The sequence below is a fragment of the Gracilinanus agilis genome, chromosome 3 (genome assembly GCF_016433145.1).
Source record: "Gracilinanus agilis isolate LMUSP501 chromosome 3, AgileGrace, whole genome shotgun sequence".
NCBI lineage: Eukaryota > Metazoa > Chordata > Mammalia > Didelphimorphia > Didelphidae > Gracilinanus > Gracilinanus agilis.
In genome coordinates this window covers 577,813,486-577,828,649 of record NC_058132.1, presented here as the reverse complement: position 1 = coordinate 577,828,649, position 15,164 = coordinate 577,813,486, and the positions used below count along the sequence as shown (strand labels likewise).

At 37.3% G+C, this 15,164-nt stretch overlaps 1 pseudogene; it reads left to right on the top strand.

The window, feature by feature from the left end:
• Positions 1–2,532: 2,532 nt before the first annotated feature.
• Positions 2,533–8,415, top strand: LOC123241864 (annotated as a pseudogene).
• Positions 8,416–15,164: the final 6,749 nt, after the last annotated feature.

Below are 15,164 nucleotides of genomic sequence, written 5' to 3'. Positions count from 1 at the left end.
ATTCTTTTGAGAATAATTTCAGGATAAGGATCTTGCTGTCTCCCCAGAATCCAGACGACGAACTTGTTTGGTGAGGACACATGAAGATGTCTGAAAAGCCTTCACTGTACCATGAAGACCAAACTTTGAACTTTGGGGTGCAGTTGATTGAACTATGGGGAGTTGAAATTGAATTGTATGTATTGTTTTAATTGTACACTGTTCTGCCAGTGGGGGACTGCCCCCGAATTGGTTTTTTGTCAATGCGGCTAATTTTAACCATTTGTTCATCTATTTCTTTTATCCCCAAAATTCCTGAAAAATTTAGAAGTTGTTTATTTTTACAGGTCCAGCGAAGAAAAAAGGACTAACCTTTTTTTTTTGCCGGACCTCATGGGGAATTGTAAAAGTGAAATTTGGGAAATGTATCAAACTACATTTCCCGTGGTCCAACGGGTTTCCGTTTCCGGTTTTTGGGCTTGGGAAGGCTTAAGTCTTGACACAGAGAGGGTTTTAAATCTCCTAGGTTAGGAGGAAGTGGTCTCTTTTGCGAGTAGGCGCTTCCAGGAAACAGGAGACAGTAATGGAGGCGGCAGTTTTGAATGCTTACAAGCGTGTGGTCTGATAACTTTATCTATAAACATGGCTTTAATTAAAATAATAATTTATATATTTATACAAGCATTTATCATTTTTAATATTTATCAAATCCTAATGAAATAGTAGTCTATCTTTTTAATCCAATATTCTGACTATGCTATTGATTTCTAAATCATAGAAATAAACTCTTTTAAAATTGAAATTAAGGGTCATTTAGTCAGTAAACTAGATTTTGCTAACAACCTGTTATTGCCCAGGCACTCTCTTGAGTGCTGGTCACCCAAGGAGCAATGGAGAGATGTATGGTAAGTATGGATAGGTGGCAACATTTTCTAGTGAACAATTGCTCACCAAAAAAGTGACATAAAGGATATAATAAGTTCTCTATGGCCAGAAGAAGAGATGAGTTAGTCAAGTCACAAAAGCAAAAGATAACAGATGGACAGTCTATTTCTAAATTGATAACAGCATAGGATCAAATTATAGATTCATAGGATCATAGATAATAGAGTTGGAAAGTATCTTAGAAGTCATTTAGTCTAATCCCTTTATATTGCATATGATAAAACTGAGGCATAGAGAAGTTAGATAGTTTATCCAAGTATTGGGAATAAATTGAGCATATTGCAGTGATTAGGGTCAGCTTTAAGCTCAGCTAGAATCTTGGAGAAGAATTCTTGCAGAGAATTCTGAGAAGCTTGGAGTTTGTTGGAATCCATCTGCCAAGGTCACTCCTGGTGGTATGTATGCCCTGGGAGGAGGCTAGTGGATTTGCTCCTGGAAAACTGTGGAAAACAGAGTGACAGTTGGAGAAGAAAACAGGTTGGAGCTATGGGAATAGCTTGTGGGAGAAGACCAACAGAAAGGAGACAGAGTGACTGTTTTCCTCTGGGTGGCTGCAGAAACAAGTAGGTCAGTTTAGGTCTACCAAGACTCAGAAGCCTAACCTAGACCTGAAGAATGGCAGTTGGCAGAGTGAGAGAACTGCCAAACTGATTCAAAGATGCAAGAGATAGACATAGACTGTAAACTTATTTATAGCTAAGAGGCTTACTAATTAGCACAGTTTATTTAGAAAATACTTTTAGAATTAGAATAGATTAAGGAGTGTTAAGGAGGCCTAAGGAAACTTGAACATGAAAAAAGTTCTCCTGAAATAGAGGGAGTGGGTAAAGTTTAGATCCCCTTTTTTAGATTAGGGAATTAATCCTAATCCTCAAACCTTTGTTTGCCTTTTCTTCCATTCCTCATTTTTTTCAATACTTATTAAATAAGTTTTTTTTGTACAATCTATCTTGAAGCAGTTTTACTCTCAGCCATTTTTAACCAGGCCCAACTACTACACTGTCTCAGTAGCCCCAAGCTGTTAGGAAACTGCTTGATCAATAACAACAAACAATTACAAAAGAGACTATATTCCAATTTCCCACTAACACAAGGTCTTCAGCACAATGAAAAGGTTTATAATAGGAGATATATAAGAGGATATGGGCAAGAGACACACAGGATGAAATTGTATAGATAATTTGTGATCTACTTTGATGGAAGAAGAGTCCACATCTGTGAATATAGATCTATTAGAGTATCAAAGTAACAATAAGAATCATTATAGTTGTAGCTGACCTTTATATAACATTTTCCCATTACAATTAACTTGATTTAATCTTCTCTCATTTTACCTTCACAACTCTGTACAAAGATAACACATTATCCATTCCTTTTACACAGGTGGATACCATATAATATTCAGAGAGCTTAAATACTTGGACTAAGGTTACATAGCTTGTTACATGAGAGAAGAGACCATTGATCTTCTGACTTCAAGTCCAGAAGAGCTTTATTTTCTACTATGGCAAAAAGCTGTTGAAATGCTGGCATATCAAAAAGTACAAAACTAAAAGTAAGAAGAATAGCATGCATTTTGACAGGATGCAGGGAAGGATATGAGGCTTCATGCCAAGTAGTGGCCTTAGACATCGTTTTCTGGCTGAAAAGCTTGGACTTACTACAGATGTTACAGTCTGTCTCTTTGATAGAATAATCTATTCCATTTATATCCAATATTGAACACCAACTAAAAAGACAGATCACTCATCCTCATGAAGGAGTCAATCTACCATGACTGAAACTGTGAAGATTGAATTCTATCTTTATTGGAAAGGGCAAACAGGAATGGTAAATATGAGCAGCAAAACAGCTTCTTTGGTGAAGTGAAATATGCTAAATGTGGGAGGACAAAATGTTTAGAAGACTCATAGAAAATGAACTAGAATCAGAGCAGTGGGCAACAATTAGCTTAAAGTTATCACTCTGGGTGATAAGACATTTGCTTCTTATTGATATGTAGAGTGAATATATGAGCTCCTGGAATCTTCACAGAGGTCTCTTTTGTGTTTTCCTTTGTATCTTCAGCACCCAGTACAGTACCTTTCACAAAATTGGACTTTAATAAATACTGATTAATTGACAATTCATTCCTTGCTTATTGATACATGCTTTGCTGCCTTTTAAATGGAAAATAAAAACTCTAATAATGATAGGCCCTATGAAAATGGAAAATATTAGGGAGTTGACTTTTTATATAAAATGAAAGAGTTGTACATCACTGGACCTTATATTTTTACTTATATTGGTAATATTACCTTTTTTGTCTGTCATCTTTAAATGTGATACAGAATAGGAAGAACATTATAAATGTATGATACAGGTATTATAATGTAGTAGAAATAGCACTGAAGATAGATTTGAAGCCACTAACTACTTAATGTAACATTAAATCTCTTAACTTTATTGATCACATTTCACATCTGTAAAATGAGAATATTAAGACATATGATCATAAGGTCCATTACAGGTTTAAATTCTAAGATTCTCTATTTTCTGATTTCTAGTGCCCCACCCCAACCTATCTCCCCCCATTCCATCCCATCCCACCTCATCTCATCTCATCCCATCCCACCCCATTCTATCCCATTCCACCCCATTCCATCCCATTCTACCCCATTCCATCCCATCTCATCCCTTTCCACCCCATTCCATCCTTTCTCATTCCATTCCCTCCCATCCTATCATATCATACTCTACAAAGTAGGTAAGATAGCATCAGTGTCTTTATTAAATTAACATATATTCTTGATACTTTTCTCTGCTAATTATCATCCTATATTTTTGTATCTGTTCCCATATAAACTCCTTGAGAAAGGCATCAACACCAGTGGTGTCAAACTCAAATATAAATAGGTCACTAAAGCATACAAAAAGATTTTTGCTGACTACATCTTGATTTAGAAAAACACATTTTAATATTTTATATATAGATATATATTGTGGGAAACATACCTATTTACCAATTATATTTTAATCTACTTGGAACTGTACTTTTGACTGTTACCATCTGTTATCCATTGGCTTCATGTGTGATGCCTCTGATTTATATGATGTAACCTTAATTCCCCTCCTTTTACTCCCTTCTATATCTTGCATAACATGGTTTTAGATATCATCTTTCAACTTAAATTGTTCTCCCAAAAGTTATCTCTCACTTTCCTCCCACCTCCTTTCCTTCCACCTAAGCAACTTGTCCAATAAGATCCAATGTTTCTCCATTATCCTCAAGATCAAATCTCTTAGCCACTTAGAGATCTTAACAATTCGGTCCTTCCAGCATTCTTATATTTTACTCCCATTCACCTACTATACAATATAGGCACTTGCAATTCTTCATATATGACAATTCATTTCCTGTCTTTGTGTTTTTTCACTGACCACTACTCCCTCACTTCTACCTGTTAGTTTTATTGACTTTCCTCAAAGCTTGACTAAAATTGTCCCTTCTGAAAGCTAACTTTTCTAGTACTCCTAGATGCTAATGACTTCCCCTTTCACATAACTTTTATAAACTTTCTCTATATCATAACTTTCATCTACATTATCTATATAATTAGGCATATATGTGTACACATATATAAACACACATGTGCATTTATATGTGTGTATACCTCATTATCTCCCCATTTACTTCTTGATGGCAGGTTCTTTTTCTTGTCTTTCTTGCATCTCCATCACTTTGCATAATGTTAACACATAATAAATGCCTAATAAATGATTATAGTTTGACTATTGATACTTATAGGATAGCAAAAAAGCATGCTATTGTGGAATATACATTGCCCTTAAGAGTTAGGAGTTCGTGTTTCAAATTCTGTTGGACACTATCCTCATAAGTAAGTTACTTAGTTTTACTGAATGTTTCCCAATTTTTAACATGGAAAGGAGATATTTAGGTAGCTCTGTGGATAGAGCACTAGGCCTCAAGTCAGAAAGACCTGAGGTTCAAATTTGGCTTCAGACACTTACTAACTGCATCACTCTGGTCAAGTAATTTAATCTCTGTTTTCCTGCATTCATGAAAGGAAAATGGCAAACTACTCTGGTATCTCTGCCAAAACACCCACCAGAAGCATGTGGTCCACAGGCTCATAGAGTCAGATACACCTAAGTAACTAAACCACAAGAGCAAAGAGGATGTCTAAGGTTGTTTCTACCAATAGTAGCAAACAGGTTGCTGGCCATGATGATTACTCAGCTTCATATTCAGCTATAAGGACTCCAATAAACTCCAGATTAACAAAGTACTACTCTTACTTGAAAAGTTGTTTCCAGCAGGAAACAACAACAAAAAATTAGAGCAATTAACCTATCTGGGTCTTAGCATAGTCAAGCACAGACTTTTAGAACCAGGAAGGGAGCTCTGCCCTTTGCTAAAAGTAATTTCTGAGTTTGCATTTCTGGGTGTAAATAAAACAGATTGTCGCAGGATTTAGCACCTTGAAGGATATTATTTCTATATTACCAGGTATTCATTCCTGGTTCTATGAATTCTTTGTGCCTATACTTGGAGAATGAGGTATGATAGATACCTGTCACACTGATACAAGTCAGTGTGATAAATTTTCTGTGTACCCTGAGGTCTGAATGCCTTTTCCATGGCTGTAGGTCAAAGGAAATTATGAAAATAACACATACCACGGCCTAATACGCTACATAAAAATGAATTATTATTAGTCTATGTTTACTTTAAAAAGCTAGCAAGAAACAGGTCTGGTCCTGAGTTAGTTGAAGAAATGTTAGAACAATAGCCAGGAGGGAATAAAATAGCACTAGTACATTTCCAAAAACATTAAGCATGGTCTATCAGTGGACATATCAGCCATTCAGTCGTCAAGAAGCACATATTTATTTTAGACCTTTATCTCCTGCCTTAAAATCACTATTGTGTCACTTCCAAGGCAGAAGAGCAGTGAGGGCTAGGCAATTGTTGCTAAGTGACTTGCACAGGATCAAATAGCTAGGAAGTATCTGAGGTCAGGTTTGAACCCCAGACCTCCCATCTTTAGCCCCAACTATCCACTGAATCACCTAGCTGCTGTAATGTAGGATTTATGCAAGGTTTCTTGCATTGGCAATATTACCATAGGCAATCCTGTCAGTTAGGAGAATGGAACTCTGGCCCGGCAAGTGCCAGTCCCAGGAGCTGACAGTTGAGCTGGGACTATAAAAACTCCTGCAAAACCAACCTGGGGGTTCTGATTTCCTTGACCTCACCCAGACACCCAGCTACCCCTGACTTCCCCTTGGGGACCCCAGGAGGTTGAAGGGAGGTTAAAGGGAGGTTTGGATTTTGGAAAGTGGGCAGGATTTAGCTTAGAGTAGCCTAGCAACAGGGACACCCCTAAACCAACTCAACAACTATATCTGGTTAGCTGGTGGATCATGTAATGCCAGGGCAGTGTCAAATTATCTCTGGCTGAGGGCTGGTTCCCTCAGCCTGACCTCACCTTCTAGGTCCGTTGCCAAGACTTGCCAGTCGCCCCTAGCAACAGCCTCTCAAGTGTCCTAAACCCTCTCACCTCAGTTTTCCCCTTCTTGTTAAAATAAAACCCTTAGCCTGAATCTGAGGGTTTCTGTAATTATTATAACATCATCTTGGGCTAAGGGGCTGAGGAGAGGGGTAAATATCAACCAGTTGACTTTAAAGGAAGTACTGGTCAAGCCTTCATTGTATCCAGGAAGTGTGGCGAGCTCCACTTCCTGTTGAGTTCTGCTTTCACCCAACAGGAAGGCAGTTATTCCAGCAGGGAGGAGCCCCTCACTATCTACCTTAAAGGAGCCTATAGGCAGCAGGGAGACTGACTGGGCATCACAGCTCAGGCTACACATCACTGACAGCTCCAAATCACCTGCTACTGTAGTTACAGGCTCCCAGGCCCAAGTGACTCACTTGTACCACCAGATCCCCTATTATTAGCCATGTGATCCACTTATTACACTGTCCCTCAACAATCTTTTATTAGGTATTTACTATGAGCCAAGCACTGTACTAAGTGTCAGGGATATATAAGAAGAACAAAAACAGTCTATATCCTTAAGGAATTCACATAATAATGAAGAAGGCAAGAGTGAAGATAGCTAGGAACATTCAAGATACTGAGTAGATAGAAAATAATCCAAGAGGGAAAGGAATTAGTAGTAGCATAAAACAACCTCTGGATAGAGGTGGAATTTAAACTTTGTTTTGAGGGGATTTTCAGATAAGGTAAGATGTGGAGTAGTCATATCAGGCAAGTGGAACAGCTAGTCCAAATGCTCAGAAATGTGAGATGGATTGTACTGTGCATGGACCAACGAGTAGGCAAATGTGCTTGATTTGTAGAGAGCATGGAAGAAAATAATATACCAGAATGCTGGAAAGGTACAAAGGAGCCAATTTGTGAATGGCTTTAAATACCAAACTGAAGGCTTTGTATTCGATTTGTGGGGCTAGGGAGTCACTGGAGTTCATTGAGTAGTAGAGCAACATGGTCAGAGAATTAGAAAAGTTTTAGGAAAATCATGCTGGCAGAACAATAGAGAAGAGATTGGAGTGGAGACATGATGATCAATTAGTAAACTTTAGAATTGCTTCAGAATTGTTTGGAATTTGGAATTTCAAATTGCTTCAAGTGAGAGACAATGAGGGACTGGAGTAGGTGGTGGCTATATGAAAAGAGATGTTGTGAAGTTAGAAATTTTAAGATTTAGTAATGGATTGAATATGTGAGATGAGTGAGAGTAAGAAATTAAGGATGACAATAATGTTGCAAACCCGAGTAATGTGGGAGAATGGTAGTACACAGAACAGTAAAAGGGCCTTCATGTCAGTAAAAAGGAAGCCATAGAGAAGCTCTCCATGGAAGCTCTGGCCAGCCTAGAGGGTGACCTGAATGGTCACATGAATGGGAAGTACTATGCCTTGAAGAACGTGACTGAGCAGGAATAGCAGCAGCTCATCGCTGACCACTTTCTCTTTGACTAGCCTGTCTCCCCACTCCTCCTGGCATCTGGCATGGCCCGACACTGGCCTGATGGCAGGGGCACTGGGCACAACGACAAGACCTTCCTGGTGTGGATCAATGAGGAGGATCACCTGAGGGTCATCTCCATGCAGTAGGGGGTTAACATGAAGGATGTGTTCACACATTTCTGCACGGGGCTCACTCAGATCAAAACCCTTTTCAAGACCAAGAACTACGAATTCATGTGGAACCCTCACCTGGGCTACATCCTGACATGCCCCTCTAACCTGGGCACAGGCCTACCAGCTGGCGTCCATATCAAACTTCCCCACCTGGGCAAGCATGAGAAGTTTGGGGAAGTGCTGAAGAAGTGGAGCAGAAAAGGGGGACAGAGGTGGATCTGGTCCAGATGGTGGTGGATGGTGTGAAATTGCTCATAGAGATAGAAAAGTGTTTGGAGCAGGGCCAGTGCATCAATGACCTCTTGCCAGCCCAGAAATGAGCAGTCAGCCCCTGAATTCTGCCACTTCCTAATTTTTTTGACAAATGAATAATCACCATCTTATCCTGCCTGTGGCACCCTGGGGACTCCGGATACAGCCCACCTAATCATGCTGTAAAGAAGTCTTCCTTCTATCCTTTGGTGTTAGAGTTTATTTTTGATGGCTGAGATGTTGCTGAATGCTGAAATAATAAACTATTGTTTTGGCCTAAAAAAAAAAAAAAAGAAAATGAAGTTGGTGATGTGGGATTGACGTTCAGGAGAAAATATGCCTGAATTGATCTAGGAATAATTGACAAAAAGAACCTATTGCAGCTGTTGAGATCATCAAGTGAGAGAGTATAGAGGGAAAAGAAAAAAAAAAAAGAAAAGACCCAAGATGGAGTTCTGAGGAACATCTACAGTTAGTAGAAATAATTTTAATGAAGATTCAACATAAGAGATGAAGAACTAAGTAGTTTTCTACTTATCTCTTAGTAGAAGTAGTGTGAAATAAGCAAAGGAACAGCCAGATAAATAGGAGGATCACTAAAAGAGAGATTTACAAAAAACTAGAGAGAGTATCCAAAAGGACAAGGTGATAAATATTCTTAAATGTTGCAGAGAGGTCAGAGGATTGAGAAAAAAACTATTTGATATGGCAATGAAGAGATCACTCATAACTTTGAAAGAGCAGTTTTGGTTAAATGATGAAGTCAGAAACCAGATTACAAAGGATTAAGAAGAGTGAAGAAAGTGGAGGCACTTAGGATATAGATAACTCTCTCTTATTTGAGAAGCATATTTGAAGAAACTGTCTAAGGCCCTATCCTCAACCTCAAGGAATGGGAGTACAATGAGGTAAATTTAGCATCAATTTTCACATCTTCTAACCAAATATAAAATAAATGAATGAAGAGATTGGGGATATTTGGGAAATAATTTGGCCCTTTATTTTACAGTTGAGGAAGCTGAGGCTTAAAGAGATAAAGTGATTTGACTCAGGACAAAAGGATAAGTAGCATCTGTCTTCAATCCAAAAACCTCTGATTTCAAATTCAATATTCTCTCCATTATACTATATTGTCTTTCATAAGATATCAGTTGGAAAAGAAAAATCTGTACCTGAACAGAAATCTGTCTACATTATTCCACAAAATAGGATAGCAGAATTCAATAAAACATTAAAAAATTTTAAGCATTAAAAATAAAAAAAAAAACTACTCTCTTCAAGATACTGCATTGTGGGTAGAAGATGCAAATGAAGTTTCTCAAGGAGATGATTTTCTATTGTTGTTGTTGTGTGTGTGTCTTGGGCAGGGTATAGCAATCCGCAAATAATTATAATACAAGGAAAATCATAGAGGAAGAGAACACTAAAAATTGGGGGAGGAGATAGGAAGGTTTCAGAGAGGAAAGTCCCTGAGCTGAAATTCAAAAATAGAGAAATATTCAAAAATGTGGATAAAAGGAATGTATGCATTTCAGATATAGTGTCTTCTCTGAATTCACAAAGACAGTTGAATTTGGGAATGACTAACCATTCAATTTGGATAGAATATAGAGTCCCTGGAAAGGAGGATTAGTGTTAAATAAGGCTGGAAAGGTGAGTTTAAGGTAGTTTATAGAGGATCTTAAATTTTATGTCTAGCCAGACATCATTTCTGCTTGAAGACCTTCTGTGAAGGGAAACTTACATGATGCTCTTGGACAGCATCAATTTGGAAGTTTTTCCTTCTTTCAAACTGAAATCTGATTTTCTGTAATTTCCACCTATTGTTTCTAATTCTATCCTCTGGAGCCAACCAAAATAAATTTAACCTTTCCTTTGAATGAAAGCCCTTCAAATACTTGACAACAACTTCATTACTCCACCCCAAATCTTCTCCTTTCCAAGCTAAACATCCCCAGATTATGAGGTAGAGTTTACCTTCTTGTGCTACTATTCCTACTTCATCTTTTTTATTACCCTTTATTGCACTTATGTATAAATATTTGAGGCCATGGGATTTATTATTGTTCAGCTACTTAGATATAATCTCTCATACATTTTTCACCTTTTCAACAATATTAATCTTTATGATAAACCCTACTCTCTAGGGTTTTACTTGTATATTTTATTGGTCATCCAATGCAGAGTGTGTGTGTGTGGCATGTGTATATGTGTGTATCAATAGAACTATGCCTGAGGCCACTTTGAATGACTTATGTATTCTGGTAATGGCACTACCCGTGAAATGGAAGAAGGCTTCCCCAACCCATTAATTCTCATGCCTTCCTTTTGTTAATTATTTCCTATTTATCTTGTGTAGAGCTTATTTCATATAATTTGCTACATATAATTTGTTGTTTTCTCCATTAGATTGTAAACTCCTTGAAGACATGGACTTCCTTATTTTTGTATCCTTAGCACTTAGTGTAGTACCTAGACTAAAAAAACAAAACAAAACCAGTTCTTTCATCTTTAAATTCTGAAAATATTCATGTTCCAACTTTAAAAAAATCCTCTACAAGAAACATTTCTCAGTCCTTCTTAATATTAGTGTTTTACCTCTTCTAAATATTATTTATCTTGCATGTTGCTTGTTTGTACTTTTTTTTGCTTCTCCTCCCCCCACCCCCATTAGAAATTAAATTCCTTGAAGAAAGAGACTCTCTTTTTGTCACTTTTTGTATCCCAGAACTATTATGGGGAAAACCAGGGGAGTTAAACTGAAATATTATTTTGGGGCTCAGTGGTGTGTGAAGGAGACAGGAATGACAGAAGGCAGGACCAAACAAAGTAGGGAGACCGGGTTTAACTACTAAGGAGATTATCTGTTAACAGAAGTGGCAGTTAGGTATAACTTTTACCCTGCACCTTCTAGGCAAGGGGCCTATGGAGACTAGCAGGCAAAAGGCAATAGTTTATAACAATTTTAATTAAAGAAACTATGGTGAAGGATGGGAATAGGGGTTTCTACACTTTCAGACTAAGGGCAAACCACAGGTTAGGGACTTAACTACACTTATCTAAGACCTAAGCCAGGCAGGGCCCAGAGAATAGCAGGACTGGAGTGGGAATCCTCACAGCAGAGTCCAGAGATGTTAACAGGATGCCAGCAGCCAACTCCTCCAGAACTGATGATCCAAAGTAGCCCAGTAGGGAGAGGAAGTCTGCAAGCTGTCCACCAGAATCGTAGGCCACTTCCCTACTCAGTGCTGTCTTGCAGGATTGATGTCCTCTGCTTTCAACCTTTACCACTCTTCAAGATCCCAGGGAATCAGGGTGCAGCTCCCCCAGCTCTGAGGTCTCCCAGGGTCAGTTACAGCTTGTCCCAACCACCATGGAGTCTGTCTCAGAGAGAGAGGCCACGCTTCCTGCTTCCCCATTCCATGTGGAATTCTGCAGCCCTTCCTGTTAGGTCTCCTAAATGATAACTAAGTAATCTTCCTCATAACAGTACTTAGCACAGTGCCTACCATGTAGTAGGCACTTAAATGTTTATTGACAGTACTTTCTTCTTATCAATGAATTCCTTGGGATATAAGCCTAGTAATAAAATCCCTGAGTCAAAGACTATAGACATTGTAGTAATCTTGTTTATATAACTCAAAATTGCCTTCCTAAAAGGCTGTACTGATTTACATCTTGGCTAACAATCACTAATGTATCTATCTTCCCACAATTACCTCCCAACATTGACTATTTCCATCTTTTTTCCCCTTTGCCAGTTTGCTGGAAATGAAACTATGCTATGAAATAAAACTTCAGGATTCTTTTGATGTGCACTTCTCTAATTATTAGTGATATGAAACATTTCTTCATTTGGCTCTATATAATTCATAATTTTTTAAAAAAAATTTGGGGTTAATAACTTTGACCACTTATCTTCTGAGAAACAGCCTTTGGAAGTCTTTATATATCTACATATGCACGTACTGTCTCTATATATTTATATAGACATATGCATATATATGAATATACATACATATATACACAGTACATATATGGGGGCTCAAAAGACTTAGGGAAGTTTTCAGTGACATTGCCACATTAAGACTTTTGGGATACAATGATCTGTCAGCTTTCTATGTATTTTAGATAATGATAAAATTGAAATAAGATAACACTATAAGAACTGTTATTGGTTACTTTGATAATTTACTTTAAGTAAGAACTAGTCTCAGATAATAAGAGGTCTAACACCTGAGTCAAATCAACATTAATATCTATTATAGGATTCAATTATTTATAATTGAATATAATAATGAATTATAATCAATAAAAAGCTAATTATCTAGGTATAAGAAAATATAAAGTAAGAAATATATCTTTGTAGGAATGAGAATAAATATTAGATTAAGATCATAGACTTTAATTTTTCTTTCTGATAGCTTGCTGCTAAGAGACTTCCCTTTTTTCAGTAGTACTATCCAACATCAAACACTTGAAACCACAAAGTTTCCCTAACGTCTCAATGCTCTGAAAGTTAGCTATAGTGGAAAAATTGAATGTAAAAAGCCACAAGATTCATATTGGTCAAGGCGACCTGTCTTTTCATGCCATTTTCTATGACTTGTATGACACAATTATTTACACCAAGAACACCCCTTGTAAATAAATTCCTTTCATCTCTAAGTTTCTTTTTTTTAAACTATAAATTTACCTTTGTCAATCATCCATTTGATTCTGACTTAATTGAGAAATCAGATGGCCATTGATCTAATATAACATTATGATCAGAATCTTGTCTTTCCCAGTCTTTTTTTAAAGTAATTTATTTTTGACAATGTCAAACTGTTATTAAAGAAATTTTAAATAAAAGTTTTTTCTTTCATTTGACTGTTTCCTTTCTTATCCTAGATGTATTAATTTTATTATTTTTAAAATATTTAACATCATATAATCAATTATCTATTTTATTTTTTGTAATTGCTCCATCCTTTATTTGGTTAAGAATGCCTTTTCTTTAGCTTTGAGAATATCCTTTTCTTTAAGTGTTTATGGTATAATCTCAAATTTTATCATCATGTATCCAACAACAATGGCATAATTATTGATCTAAATCTAATTTCTGCCAGATAGCTTTCTAGTTTTCCCAGCAGTTTTTGTCATATAGGGAGTTCTTTCCCAAGTAATTTATGTTTTCTAAGATATTGATCACTGGGCTGTTGAGTTTTATCATTAGAAACAGAGGAGCTTAAGGAATGACTGGATGCCACTGATAAGAGGGGAGATTCAAAGATGACTTAAAATCATCAATTCGTGTATTCCAAAAGTTTTTTTTTTGAAGTTGGTTGATTTGGAACTGGCACTGCATTTCATATGGGGTGATGACTCATTAACAACAGAGCTAGAAAAACATTGAATGGTCTCAGAGGCATGTTGGTTTCAGCAGTTTCATTTTAAAAGAAGAGTGACCCTTATTTGAAGAAACCATTGTGATGGCAGCTGTAACAGCCACAGCAGCAAGGAGATGCCCTGTATAGAAAAGAAGTACAACAGCAGAACTAACAGAATTTTCAAGTCTTGATAGGGGATGTAGAGTGTAACAAATAAAATTAATATAGAGGGACAGAATTAAAAATAACATTGTTTCAAAAGGTTTATTGAAAGCTATGTAGAAAAGTGAAGCCAAGTGCCTATTAAGATTTAGTTCAAATGTTGCACCATACCTCTGCCCTGCCTGCTTCAGCAGGAAAAGAGAGCGTCCCAATCAAGTCCTGAGTCTTTATACCTCTGTCTACACTATCACACTTCCTGTCCACTTCATTATGCAAGCAGAATCATAGGAAATGTAGTTTTGAAAGAGTCCTAAATGTCCACAGGAAGTTTAGATCAGGGACCTCAAAATTAGTTCAAGGATTCCCAAATTTCCAATATCACAAGAGCATAGTGATTGGGGGAAGGGGAGATTTAGGAACAATAAAGGAAGGAAGTTCCTGGTTCAGATACAAGTTCCTTGATCTTGTCAAAAGACTATGTAAGATGTAAAATTAAGGAAGAGTAGTAATATGTACAAGTATAATTTAGATGAACAAAACTCAGGCCTTTCACTTCACTCTTACTGAGAGTTCTGTAGACTATGCAGATCTGAAGGAAAGGGTGACCCATCTGATAGTGTGGTTACTGGACTCTATTGAACCAAAATGAATCCCTTCCTGGGTGGTAAGGGAGGTGGGGGATTCTAGTCTGGAGTTGCATTAGATGTTTGGAGCAAACATCTAGCTTCTTGATATGCCTTTTTAATTTAGTTTATTTGTTTTTAAGCCCTTAACTTCTGTGTATTGGTTCCTTGGTGGAAGAGTGGTAAGGGTGGGCAATGGGAGTCAAGTGACTTGCCCAGGGTCACACAGCTGGGAAGTGTCTGAGGCCGGATTTGAACCTAGGACTTCCCATCTCTAGGCCTGACTCTCAATCCACTGAGCTACCCAGCTGCCCCCTTTAATTTAGTTTTGATAAAATAACTAAAGAAGCCAAGAGATGAGCTAGAATTGAGCTGAAGTTATATGTTTCCGGGGGACTTCTAGATAGGACCAAGAGCCAAAGATTATAATGATACCATTATCAAGGCTCACAAAGTGAACCTAATCTGTCTGCCCTCAATAGACATAGTGGTTTCATAACTAGTAGAAGAGCTATTACATGGAAGAAGGATTAGATTTTGGTCTTCTAGGCCACAGGTGGTAGAATTAGGAGTAACAAATAGAAAGAGGGCTACTGGACTGTACCATCTTCCCTGTCTCTAAGATTGAGAATTTTTATTTTATCTGCTGATGTAGAATAA